Raw genomic sequence first — 13006 nt, forward strand, 5'->3', positions numbered from 1 at the left:
GCCGGAATTCCTGTGTTTTTTTTCAGTCAGAAAATCTGCGTTCAGGAGACTGGACCTGGATTTCTGGTAAGTTCAGCTTTGTTTAACAGCATGATAACAACAAAAATAAATAATGAATGTATATTGCAAACGCGCTTTATTTCACATATACTGTTGATTTTGAAAGTTATTATAACAGTGACACTAAGCTTTAGCGTCTTTTCTAAATTTTCTTTGATATACAAATGATCTGGATACAAGCATGTTCCTGGAACAGATTATGCTCGTAATCCAAGTTTCACTCTATTAATCATATGCTTTGTATTTTTCTGTCTAATTTAATTCAAATCTCTGTTAGCTAAACTTTCAGTCTCTATATACCTTCTGTAGGCAGGCTTATTATACTATAGCACTCATCCCTCTAGTAGTGTAACCATAGTAATTTCTTCTTCCTTCTACTTTTGCAAATTTTTTACAGTCCAGCTGCCTGTAAAGTCATTTTTAATAGTGTCTATGGGGCGCTCACTCCTGCTGTTTTATTCTACTCTTTTTTTTAATCATATTCTTTTTTTTTAGTAAAGTGTTTTAGTCATAACAAAATCACATTTCCTCCCCCCACCCCCAACTTTTAATTTATTCTGCGCTTTTGATTCAATAAATACTCCCCTATTTTCTTGAAATTTGTTTTTCTTAATGCCAATACAAAAAAAAGTATGTTGAAGACATCCATAACTACGATATCTCCCTTAAAGGGTTAAAGGGTACCTTTTTAGTTTTGTGTGATTTCCATTGACTTCCTCGCATTGCAGTTCTTGCTGCTATGGCCAGTAAACATACTCTTCTGCTTTGCTTTAAAGCGAATGTACCATCAGGTACATTTGCTTTAAGTGTAGCATATCAATAGAACGGTGCCGGCCTGGAGAAGCCAATGCCGCTGTCCATTTTTCTAACTGCAGCCCGGTTCCCGTGCACAGTGCCAGTCTATTACCGAGCACCATCCGGGGCTGAAGCACTGGAGATGGGCCGGCGCTCCCCTAGTGGGAGGAAACCCCCCGCCCCTCTGTGATGCGGCTCCATTGATTCACAGAAGGGTGGGGGTTTCCTCCCACTGGCGGTTGGCCGGCTCACCTCCAGTGCTCCAGCCCTGGACAGTGCCTGGCTGATAGTACATTTGCTTTAAGGTGGACATACTGAGGAAGATTACAGAAAAGTAGCCATGGCAAGCAATTAGATTTCATTTTTCACAGGCCAAAATGAAAGCCACTGGCAGCTACTCCGCTTTGTACCAGGCTTGATACATTACCTTTACTTGAGTTTACTGATTGCACGAGAAACCATGTCACATTAGTTTTACTGCAGCAAATTTGGACAATATTGTTCTTCGTATTTAACCTAAGGCATTCTTTTTTTTTAGCCTTACTACAATGCTCTGCTTTCTCATCTTTTCAGTTGTTGATTCTCTAGAGTTTTTTTTATCTACTCCTTGTGCATTCTTTAGATTCTTAGTAATGACAGTTCAGATATGTTTGATACTATGTAAACTGAGTATGTGGGAATATTAGAATTCAAAGACCAGCATGCACATGAATCTATGTGTACCATATTATGCCCATATATAATGTGCTTAAAACCAAACTCCACCATACCAACAAATTACTGTAACCACCAACATTATAGCTTTATATACATACTTTAAATTGTCACCAACCCCACATATTTTAGGCCTAGGGCCTTATTACATGGAGCGATAATTGTCGGTATCAGTCTGATTCGGCCGATTATCGCTCTGTGTAATAGAGACAATCATCAGCTGATGAAAGAATCATTGACTGATCGTTTCTTTAGGTAGAGACCGAAAATCGTTGAGCGTGCATTGCTATTTGTAATAGCGATGCATGGCTGACGGATAGTGACTGTGTAAAAAATTTTTTTATCTCCTACATACCTCTCCACGTCCCTGACGTCCTGCTAGCTTCGTCCCACTCCTGGCACTTTCTGAAGTGACAGGCAGCCCTTTCCCGGTGATTGGCTGAGCGGCTTGTGACTTTACACAGTGCCAGGAGCGGGCCTAAGCTAGCAGAACGTCAGGAAACATGGACATATGGGAGTTTATTTTTTTAACAAGGGCTTCACAGACATCACTAATGTCTTGCTGCCCGGTTATCGGGCAGTGTATGGGCTCAGTGAGCGAGCACCGATCTAGGAGATTGTTGCATATCTACATGGTAGGACCTGAGTCCTGTAAACATCTTATATTTATACAAATATTATGTTTGCATGTACCAGAGCGTGCTCGAGGTTGGCTCATCTGTAATTGCTTGTTTTTGGTTACATCTATCCACAGTCTATTTTAAACTCTTGGTACATGCCTCTGAATGGAGTGGGGCTATATTGAGCTGTTGTTGTATACTATATATATATATATATATATATACTAATAATCTTATGCTAGTTAATGATCATTAGATGATATTTATTCTGAGAAGCAGTAGATCAATGTATATCATGTGGATGTGCAGGCATGTCTTACCTTTTTCTTGTTTCATAGAGCTAGATTACACATTACATGAAAGTAGTTCAAACCGGCTAATTATGATTGACTGATTATCTAATGTGTACGTTGGTGTCTGGGTCCTCACGCCATGGCAGCTGTCGAGTGAAAAAAACGATGAATTTCAAGATACTGGATACTTTGTTTCTATGGAAATTAAAGTGGACATTGTAAATGTGTAAATGGGGGTAGGCTAGTGTAAGTACTCTATTACATTGGGTGATTAACAGAAAAGCTGGCCAATATGGCCCCAGCAAAATTTAGACATTTTCAGTCCTTTTTCCTTTAAAGGGAACCTGTCACCCCCCGTGTCGGGGTGACAGGCTCCCGACCCCCCGTTAGAGCCCCATATACTTACCTAATCCCGCCGGGTCCCGCTTCTGGAGGTGGTCGGGTGACAGAAATCTCAGCCGCTGCAGCCCGGTGCGCGCGCTGAGAGATGAGTCCAACGCTCATAGAGAATGACGGAGCGCTGGACTCTCCTGTCATTCTCTATGGGTGTTGGACTCATCTCTCAGCGCGCGCGCCGGGCTGCAGCGGCTGAGATCTCCGTCACCCGACCACCTCCAGAGGCGGGACCCGGCGGGATTAGGTAAGTATATGGGGCTCTAACGGGGGGTCGGGAGCCTGTCACCCCGGCACGGGGGGTGACAGGTTCCATTTAAACACACACACTCTAACAACGTTAATGGAGGAATTGGGTTATAGCTGTGAGAAGTGTTGAGCAAACCTGTTGAAATGTCTGGGTTTGGTAATGTTGCCCGAAATAGAATGCTTGGCAATTGATTCCGCGTGGCTACACAAGTTTGATACAACTAGGTGGTATCCATGTTTTTCTCCCAGTTTTAGGGCCGCATCCAAATCAAACACAGAGTGTTTGGGTCTGGGTAACACTGCCGAACACGAACATTTCGACAGACTTGCTCAACACTAGTTGTAAGCCAAATGAGTTTCTGGCTAACAGCTGTTCTAATTGTATGGCCAGCTTTACTTGTAGTAGATTTCCTAAGCTCATACTCTGTACCATAATCCAGACTGTAGTCATTACAGAGTTTTTCTTTTAGGAGTATAAGCTAATATATAGTGAAGAGAGCTATTTCTCCTTTAAAGAACAACAACATACTGTACATCTATAATCATTTTCTTGATTCATCCTGCTCAGTTGTGAAAATTCTGCTTAGCTGTTTCTCGGCTGTGCCTCAATTCTCCCAGACTCCCGAGTGATAAATCTGCCTAATTATGCAGTCCTATGTGTCCTCTCCATAGTTCTGCATAACTGGGTGGATATGCCATTGAGGGGTCTAGAAAAGCAGCATGACAATCACTTTTGTGGTCAACATTTGTGATCGACATTTTTTCTTTAGAGGTAATTCAAGATTTAAAGAGGTTGTCTAGGGAAAATTAGCTTGTTCTCTATCCACAGGATAGTTGACAAGTAATAGATCGTGGGTGATCCAACCTCCGTATCCCTCGCCAATCTTTATATTCGGCCCCCGGCTTCTTTGGTTTGAATATAGCCACGGGTCATGTGCCATGTTCCCATGGAGCCAATGGTAAGAGCCGAGCAAGCCGGAAAGTGCTTACTTGGCTCTTTGTGGAAGCTCCATAAGAATGAATAGAACCGTGGGTCACGCAAAGAAGCCAGGGGCCCAATACAGAGATTGTGTGTGTGTGTGTGGGGGGGGGGTACGGAGGTCTGATCCCAGCAATCCATTTTCTTCTGGATAAGCTCTTTAGGTATACTGGTGTGTGTTTACTATTTTACGGTTTTAATAAAATAAACTAAAACCTCTGATAGAGCAAAGGCGTTCAACAGTTACTATACTAATATGGTATTAAGGTTACCCAAACCTATGGTGCTAAACAAATATTTGACCTGAAAATTAGGTTAAGAGTATTGAGTTTCTCTATAATTTAGCATTCTTAGGACTAAAAGGTATATTTTTAATAAATAGTCCTTTTATAGATTTCCTAGATTTTGCCATTCCCCCACTGGAGACTCTTGGCATCCCCTTGTAGGCACGCTCAGTCATAAACATCCAGTCTTTCTTAGGCATTCATTAATGTGCTCACTCTTTGGCAACCATTCTTTCACAGCTGGTAGCTGCAGTAGCAGCGGGATTTTGGCATGTGATTAATCTTCCAAGTTCTTCAAAATCTCTTGGGATAAATTACCCAATTACCTCAGTAGTCTTCACGCCAACATAGCCCGATTCTTCGCCAGGAATAAGCATCTACATGTCTGTAAAATTGTCCCGGGCTGACCACTCCACATTTCTGCAGCCACTTCTTGTTTTCTGGAATGAATACTTTCCCAGTTGGCTCCCACTCAGTTTAAACATCATAAACATGGGCTGCCCTGCTGCAGTTAAACTATGAGCACTTATGAAAGGAGTGCTGAGTTGGCATTGCCTTATGTATGGGGTGTTTGAATGTTACAGAAGTATATGTATTCTTGGATGGCTATACAGGATGAATCTATATGACGCACATAAAGAAGTATATGGAACAATTGTTTCATTAATGTCTTTTAGTCTTACTAACCCCGTAGGACATTTTAAAGGCAGGGGGGATGATGGCAGGGGGACACTGAGGGACACAGGGCACTGGAGGGACACTGAGCATCCCTCTGCCATCATCCTCTCCAGCAGCCACAGCCCGCACGGCTCTGGGAGTCGAATCGTGACATTACCATTTTATCCAGGAAGTGAAGCCTTGATGCAGTAGTAAGTGCAGGGAAAAAAGCACTTTATAAGCATTTCCCATAATTAGTTTATATTGGCAATTTGTATAAGTTTTGGGGGTGCAATTTTTTTTCCAACATCTGTTATCTACTGTAATTGTCATTGTATCACTCAAGATGCTTAACTATTGAGATATGTATATGTACCAGAAATGCAATGAAAATGAACCAACCTATTTAGATTCAGGATCATGATGATTGTTGTGTTTTAGTTCTTAGTGTTCCTGTCCATATGGAATTATTCAACATTCTTGGTTAGGTCAATATGTAAATGAGTTTGTGAACTGACAGTGGTCAATCTTAGGACACAAGGAGGCTATTATAATGATGTACTCAGAATTACATGCATTCTTAAGGTAAAATATTCCAAAGTGAATTGTTGTTTCTATTTTTTATGTGTGCATCCATCATAATTGTTTTTCACTGCTGAGGCTATGTTCACACTACGTATATTTGAGGCTGTATGTTTGAGGCTGTATAGCAACCAAAACAAGGAGTGGATTGAAAACACAGAAAGGCTCTCTTCACATAATGTTGTAATTGAGTGGATGGACGTCATTTAATGGCAAATATGTGCTGTTATTTTAAAACAACGGCTGTTGTATTGAAATAATGGAAGTTATTTACCGTTATATGGCGGCCATCCACTCAATTTCAACATTGTGTGGACAGATGCTTTCTGTGTTTTCAATCCACTCCTTGTTTTGGTTGCTATACAGCCTCAAACATACAGCCTCAAATATACGTAGTGTGAACATAGCCTAAAGGTATAATGGGTAAGAGGATGACTCTCTGGTAAAGGAGATATTAACTTCCCAGCGACTGGTAGTTGTGGTAATCTGTTCTTAAAGGGGTTATACGATGAGGGAAATATATATATTGTTACATGTATATAGAAAACATAAAAGTAGCTATGCCTACCTCTCCATGTTCCACCAGGGTCCTACTACGGGTCTCCATGTCCGTGTCCTGAATGATTCTGCCTCTTCTTCTGTGATTGACTTATCTTAGCAATGACAGCTCACTCAGCAATCACTGACATCACTGTGGCCAGTGATGGGCTAAGCGGGCTGTCACTGCTGAGACAAATCCATCTCAGAAATTGGGGTGGGATCATTAAGCAGGGGACCCGGAGATCCATAGGAGGAAACTGTGGGAGCACAGAGAGGTAAGCATGTTTTTTTATAAACTTGCAACAGTATATGAAAACATTTTACTCGCCAGATAATCCCAATACTTGCCAATAATCTTTTAGTAATGCATAGCAGGTCATTGACTTTAGATCATAGCAGTTGTTTCGGGTATTCTTAAACATAAGCAGCCATAAGGAGTAACTCTATTTCTGACCAATATATACCTTTTATATAATTTTTTTCACAAGATTTGTGCAGTGCCAGCTCAATTTGTACTTTTCCATGATACCTGAGCTATTGGCTGGAAACTAGCTTCGCCATGATGGTTTTAACATGGCAATCTTTTCCATTTTTCTATTCCCATCTCAACTAAAATAGTTAAATGTGTAGATCTCGTAAAGTTAAAATTTTTTGAAAATATGTTAATTTAGTAAACTAATTTTTTAAGTTACTGACCACTATTTTGCTCTAACAGCAGTGTTTGGCTGAAATATTTATACAGATATAGGGGGACATGTATCATGTGGTGTAGACACCACTTTGTGGCGTAAATGGGCCCAATGCGCATTCTTTTTTTGTGAATATTTTATTGGAATTGGGCTCCTTGCCAGTGAAACTTATGCCAGTTCTCAGCTGGTGTAGGTTTCACTGCGTGTGAACAGGATTTATGTAGAGGCATAAGCTACACCACGACCACTCTGGCGTTTGCTTATCTCTCCAAAAACAAAAGTCTGAGGAGACCCCAATACGTCTTAGGCTAGTTTCAAGAAGGCCTCCCATAGACTTAGGCTATGTTCCCATTGCGTATAACACTGGCCATTCTCTGTTATTAAAGATTATCCCGGCCAATGCTGCAGTAATGGCTGGATGATCTTCTGTTTTGTTGAATTGGGATGCAGGCGCACCCATGTGCGCCCACATCCGAATTCACCAAAAAAAGAATACCAACAATTCACCGCTGCACACAATGGAACATGTGGCCAGAGCAGCACACTCCATTTTGTGAACTAACATGTTCTGTGCCTCCGCTTCTCAATGAATAGCGGCCGCAAAAAACCAACGTGTCAGTTTTTTTTCGTGTGGACAGATGGAATCCCAGCCTCAGCGTATACTATGTGTATACACTTCGGCCGGCATTCCATTCATTCAAATATAATACGGCCGTTGTTGCAAATTGCAAAGTACAGTTAATAAATACCACAACCATCGGCCTTTATCTTTATTATGGCCCTTGTAAGTCATATTCTGTCCTGTGCTGCGTTCCTGTGGTATTCTGGTTTTGCTGGCTGTTTTATGGTATCACTATTATATTAAAAACATCCACAACCATTACAATCAATGCATTAATAATTTTATTCCATTTCATCTTTTTTTGTTTGCTTTTCTATTTTTTTTTTTTTTTACATTTTGGGAAACATTAATTTATTTACAGTTTTCCAGTCCACGCACCAAACTTGGAAGGTGACTCGAGGAAAGTCCATAAAAGCATACAAATGCTCTTTCACATCTATCAAAATGCTTCCAGTTTTTAAAACTTTATTTGGAATAAACAAAACATCTTTTAAAATCACAACTGGGAATGCAGATATGACCCTTGTCACATTCCAGGTATGGTTTTATTGTATGCAATCAAATACAAAAGAAAAAAAAAAGAAAGAAAAATAATAGAATTAATGCACAAATGTAAATATTCAGATGCACATTCAAACATTGACAATACAGATGAAATAAAGAGAAATATAAATAAATCATTTTCCATTTAAATATTAAAAATTTCATTTTTATTCATCAACATTCATTACAAAAAAGGTCCAGAGTTATGGCAACATCTGCAAAAAATATAATACTCAATTTTTAAACAACTCTCAGTACTTAATACAACTCATATCACCAATTTGTATGTATATATTATACTATATTTGTCTATGATGTTACGTAAATGCAACTAAAATTTGTAATGAGAATATTTCAAAGACTCTTTGGTGGGATACTGGATATGAGTAACCTTTTATGCAAACACATTGGGCTTACTGTTATTGATATAGAGTGCTTTTTTCCGTTTTACAATTGCATATGAAAATTTTATTAAGTAATGCAACACTTGAGAATGCGGCTTAGGAGGAGTAATGTTGAGAAATAGTGTACTTACTGTCTTTGCACTTTTGAACATCCAAATCCACCAATTTAATTTGTACATGAAAATATATAGATAGTAGTGAAAATATCTACATATCACATCTAGATTATCCAGTGTGTGGAAACATAACAAATGTGTTGCTTTGGATCCCATTGTGAGAAGTCAGGGAAAAAAAAGTTTTAAATGTTTTTTTTTTTTTTTTTTTTAATTTGACAGTATATACGACAAATGGCAAGGTCTAAAAGGAAAAGTCTGGCCAAAATGAAAAGTTTGCTGGAGGCAGGGGGTGCAGGAAAATAATAAAGAATGTATACTTACCAGTCTTTCCACAGCGCTGCATCACAAGTTCCCTGATAGCCTCTCCCAGCTTTCTGGTATGCCACAATCCAGGTGAAAGTGCCTGCTCAGCCATTCAGTGACTGCAGCATTGTCACACCTCAGTCACTGAATGGCTGAGCGGGCATTCCTGAGAACGGGTCATGACATGGCAGGAGGAGCAGGAGCCTGGCAGCCGGCAAATATCGGGAAGGCATCGCTACAAGGACAAGTAAGTATACATTCTTTATTATGTTCCCGCACCCTCCTGCAGATTTTTTATTTTTGCCATACTTCTCCTTTAAGTTGTTACTTTCATTTAAGACCATTTGTGATGTCAAAAGTGTTAATGAGTAGCGGTCTGGGTGCTAAGACCCCAAAGATTGCTAGAATGAGTGGGGAAAGTGCTAAGATGATAAATTCTATACTAAGTCTATAAGGCTGAGGAGACTGCAGGGGAAATAAGTGCTCAGCTGAGAACTTCTCTTCTTTTGTACTAGCAGTAGATGGTAGTGTCAGCACCCAGACCATAACTTATCAAAACTTTTGCTACGTCTATTTTAGATGTTTCCCCTTTGTTCTCCGGTAGCATTGTCACTCTAGGCCACTGGCTAGAAAAGTTAAGAAGGCAGAGCTGCTATGGCAGACAAAGCCTATGGAATAGTGTAACACTGGTTAGAAAAAAAACAGTTATATGTTTTTATGGCAGCTCTTCCAAATGAATATGTAGGTTAACCTGATACTTGATCAGTCCAGTATCAGCTCATTGCTTTGTGTTAATGATGGATCCTATGTGATCTGAAATGTTACCCTTAATTATCACCTTTTTGTTTCCTTTCCAAAATTGGTAATGTTTAAAAAGTACCGTATATATTGTAGTTAGTATTTATAGTTAATATCAATTCATATTAATTGTATTAGTTTCCCCTATGCATGAAAATTCCTTTCCATGAAAACGTTTCAAAGATGAACAGGCATTAAAAATTGAAACATCACTGGATACCTACTTTTCAGACAACCCTTTGCCAATTGCCCAATTCAGGTTCTCCATGCATGAAAAAGGAGACCTTAAATCGTTATTACAACAATCAAGCAATCTATTTCTACAATCAAAAATATATTTCTAAAGGTATCATAATAATCCTTCCCATTTTTCCCCCATTATTGCTTTGTGTAGTGTCCTTGTTTCAGCCAAATGTAAACTTCCCGCTGATCAGTAGTTATCAGAATTACATGCCATGGACACCCCTTACCTTTCTGGTCATGTTACAGTGGCTGCTAAACATTACTATTTTTTCTTATATTGTGCATAATCTTTATAACAATAAGAATTAATGAATTGGAAAACTTTTTTTTAATAAATCTACCACATTACATTGTTTTAGACTTTTTTTTTGTAAATGTCTATGGGCAAGGACACATTAATCGTCAAATCGATCTCACTCAATGAGCAGATACATATAAACCATTTCTATGAGTGTCAATGGATGCCCAACTATATGCAAAGCAAGCAAGCATCTCACTAGAATAAAAATGAGTGTTTTTATAATTTCTATTATCACAATACTTGTTGCCACCAATGCCCGTAACCTGTGACATTCCGGTAACATTTCTTCCCAACTCTTATGGACATGATGCCATATTGCCCAGCGAACATAATTAAAAATCACAGAGAAGAAAGAATTGAGGTTGTTCATTTTGGTCTTTTTTGTTTGAGAAAAAACTAGCCTTGTTATCGAATGGCAACCAATCAGAGTGCAGCTTAGATTTTTTTCAGAGCTGTGTAAAAAAGACTGAACCCTGATTGGCTGTTATGGGTGGTAAGGGCACGTAAGAAAGCAAGCAGCTCTTATTTATCAAAACTAATAGAAAAAAAAATGTCCTTGTTGCCTATTGCAGGCATTCTCAGTGCAGCTTTCATTTCTTCCCAGTACTTTAAAGGAGAAGTCAGGGGTGTTCAAAAATCATTACGGGCAGGGGGTGGGGGGTGGCGGGAAATAAAAAAGACAATATTCTTTCCGCTCCCAGTGCCTGCGCTGCGCCTCATCACCAAGCTCCCGGACCCCACTGGCTGTCAGGTTCCGGGTATGTCACCACCTGGGCTCGAGATGGGATTTAGCCTGCTCAGTCAATCAGTGACTGCAGCACTTTCTCATGTCAGTCACTGACTGGCTGAGCGGGGCATCTGTAAGCTGGGTCAGGACATAGCCAGAGGGGAGCTCAGAAGGCAGCTGGCTGGGGTCCAAGAGCGGGACGTAGCTCTGCACGGGCGCAAGGACAGGTGACTAAATTATTTTTTATTTTCTCCTTACCCCCTGCCTGTAATGATTTTTACCCCCACCGTACTTCTCTTTTAATGGGCAACAAAATGAGTTTGTCGGTTAGTTTTCATAAATGAAAGCCAATGACCTCCCACTAATTCAACCTACATGGTCCAATCTTATGGTGTTAGTGTGATTTACCGTAATTAACTTTTATCACTGAGACATGTCTAAAGTTTTGATCAGTCCAGGTCACAGAGATCCCCTATGATCATTGGATATAGTCGGGAGATTTAAAGAGTTAAATCAAGTGCCAGGTTGGGGAGGGCGTGAAGTGCACAGTTACACGCATCACCCGTCTATATCTAACAATTGGAGCCGGACCCAGGACTGAGATGCGGCTGATCAAACCTTTTGACACTTCTGTGAACATCTATAAGTGTTTTTATGAATTATTTATAGTTAACCTTATGATAGGATAAATCTGTAAAATACAGTATTCAGATCTCAGGATCTATAGTTTTAGTTTATTTTGCAATGAATTTTTTTTTTTTTACTTAGTATTTTAATTTCCATATGCAAGTGAAAGCTGCAGAAGTCTCCAATTATGGAAACTGCTGGTGGTATTGTTGTATTGTTACAATAAGAATTCTTTATATAATTTTCCCACTTTCATAGGTACCATTTATTAAATATATAATATCTAAATGTATTAATATATTGTCTATGATCATAGTTAGTAGATTGGTATAGTTTAAGTGATATACACAGTAGCATAATGTAGTGTATCAGTGCAAATTCAAAACTTTTGTTCTTTAAGGCTCGATCTTATAATGGTACATTTGATTTCTAATGTATAGGGCCAAATGAATTTCTATCCAAACTGAAGTATGTCATGTCTGATGATTTGTAATGATAATATGGAGCATGCACATTGAAAATATGGCCTATATTTAGTTTTAAATGTGCCTCTGCTGCTATTAGTCTTGTATGACACATTGCATGTAGTTGTTCTTTTTATTTGTGCATCACTACGTGTTGGTATGGTTAGCAATTCTGTTTCTGTACAATTGAGTTAAACACATGGGAGGTGTATCATGGATTGATACTATGTGCTGAATTCTAGAATAATGCAATGTCTGAAAGCAAATCCTAATGATGAAATTCACAGCGTGGGTAATTCTCCTGAGCTCCTGTTCTCGGTCCATATTAAGGTAAAGTGCATCATTATATGTATTTAATAACATTTTCTATTACTGGACTACAGTAGACACAGGCACCTAGCAAAATATGTACAAAAATGAAGAAAAAATATTCAAAAAGTTATAATGTAGTGCTTTTTTTTTTTTTAAGTTATTGTATTTGATAAACTAAACACTGATGTCATTTAATGGGTAATATATGCTGATGCAAGCAATGGTTTTATATGGTATTTTATGTGAAAGTAAGTTAGTAAATTAAAGTGGGAGCATTTTCTAAAACCAAATATTTTTTTTTTTCCAAATGGGTCTTCCTTTCATTTACTTTACCTTCCATAAGAATTACTGTAGTTCTCTTGTCTTCTAGATACCGTAGCTGCAAAATATTTCTAAGGTAGGTTGTTTCCCATAGCATCCCATATAAATCTTTTGGAGGAGTTCTAACTTTAAGGCCATTTAATAGTAAGGATATAAAAGGATGCACTACAGTTATGGATAACTCATATTGACCTGCAGATATATTGTATTGAAGCCTTTCCCCATGCTACTGCTTCTGTTTAAATAACATTGCAAAAGTCTATGCAACCAACTACAATTCCTTACTACAGCCACTATACTATCAGACCGGTTCACCTGCAGAGTATTTTTCCAGTAAAGCAAAGAGTGATCTGGCACTTTCACAGTTATG

Source organism: Dendropsophus ebraccatus, chromosome 2, assembly GCF_027789765.1.
Source record: "Dendropsophus ebraccatus isolate aDenEbr1 chromosome 2, aDenEbr1.pat, whole genome shotgun sequence".
NCBI classification, from domain to species: domain Eukaryota; kingdom Metazoa; phylum Chordata; class Amphibia; order Anura; family Hylidae; genus Dendropsophus; species Dendropsophus ebraccatus.